Here is a 1,404-nt window from a genome sequence, read left to right as displayed (position 1 = left end):
GACCCCTTTTTTTTCCGTCCCGGTTGCCCTGTTCCGTCTCCCAAGGCCCCTTTCCCCTCTCCTGTCCCTTCGACCCCGGACCCCGAGTGTCAGCCCCCTCCGCTTCCGGCCCCCAAGCCCCCCACTCCTTGAGATATTTTCTTCACCCCCCATGTCCCCGGCCCGTTCGCGGGGAGGCCCGGTTCCTAGAGGTCGGCTACGTGGACGACCTGCCTTTCGAGGGGTTCGACAGCGACTCCGAGAGTCAAGAGGGCGGAGCCGCGGGCGCCGTGGATGGAGCAGGTGGAGCCGGGCTATTGGGACATGAGCACCCAGAACGCCAAGGGCTTAGCACAGATTTTCCGAGTGAAGCCTGCACAACCTGCGCGGCTACTACAACCAGAGCCGGGACGGTGAAGCCACGGGGCCCGGGCCAAGTCACCACCCCCATCCCCACAGACGGGCGAGGGTCGCCCCCAGAGTGTCCGAGTGCGAATTTCACCCCCCCCCCCCCCCCCGCCCCATACACACCCGGGATGAGCCCGCAAGACTTGAACCCGGTTTTACTTTCAGTTTCTGTTTAATCCCCGCGGGCGGGGGCGGGACTAAGTGGACGACACTGACCTCGGGGCGGGTCAGGGTCTCACACGCTCCAGTTCATGTGGGGCTGTGACATGGGAGCGGACGGCCGCCTCCTCCGCGGGTATGACCAGTCCGCCTACGACGGCACCGACTACCTTGCCCTGAACGAGGATCTGCGCTCCTGGACCGCGACCAGCACCGCAGCTCAGATCACACGGCGCAAGTGGGAGGAGGCCGGTGAGGCTGAGCGAGTCAGGAACCAACTGGAGGGCAGGTGCCTGGAGTGGCTGCGCAGATACCTGGCGATGGGGAAGGAGGTGCTGCAGCGCGCAGGTACCAGGAGCCTGGGGCCTCCCCCCTCTCCCCTGGGGCTGGGGATCAACAAGGAGACAGGACACAGGGTCAGTGTCAGACCCCCCTCCTGTGGGCCAGGAGACTGAGTCCGCCTGGCTTTTCGGATCCAGTGACGCCCTCCCTTCTCTCAGGGACACCTAGGGGTGCAGTCTCTCAGGGACAATTAGAGGGGAGACCAAGCCTGAAGGAACTGAGCAGCGGTTCCCATTGGCCCTGCAGTGGCTCTGGGACCCATGGGGGACTTGCTCTCTCAGGCCCTGCTCCCTGCCCCTCACCCAGTGTATCTGAGGTCTGACACCAACTTTTCTGAGTCCTTTGGCCTCCACCCAGGTCAGGACCAGAAATCCCTTTCTCCCCCTGAGACCTGCCTCCTGCCCTGGGCTGTGTCAGTGACTAGAACTTTCTAAGGAGGAGAGGTCATCCCCAGATGCTCTGTCCAGGCTGGTGGTGCTTGTGTGCTCCCTCTCCCACCCCAGGTGCCCTGTCCAC

The 1,404-nt window shown here is 64.2% G+C and overlaps 1 protein-coding gene across 1 annotated transcript in view; it reads left to right on the top strand.

Moving 5' to 3' along the window:
- The window catches only part of LOC102422972 (HLA class I histocompatibility antigen, B-57 alpha chain-like), a gene marked incomplete at its 3' end in the record, with an annotated part of 10,970 nt that overhangs the window by 252 nt on the left and 9,314 nt on the right, over positions 1-1,404 (top strand). The gene's annotated exons all lie outside the window — the stretch shown is intronic.

Source organism: Myotis lucifugus, unplaced genomic scaffold (genome assembly GCF_000147115.1).
Source record: "Myotis lucifugus unplaced genomic scaffold, Myoluc2.0 scaffold_2793, whole genome shotgun sequence".
Taxonomy (NCBI): domain Eukaryota; kingdom Metazoa; phylum Chordata; class Mammalia; order Chiroptera; family Vespertilionidae; genus Myotis; species Myotis lucifugus.
Note: the sequence above shows the minus strand (reverse complement) of the source record. Positions and strands in the feature narration are given on the sequence as shown.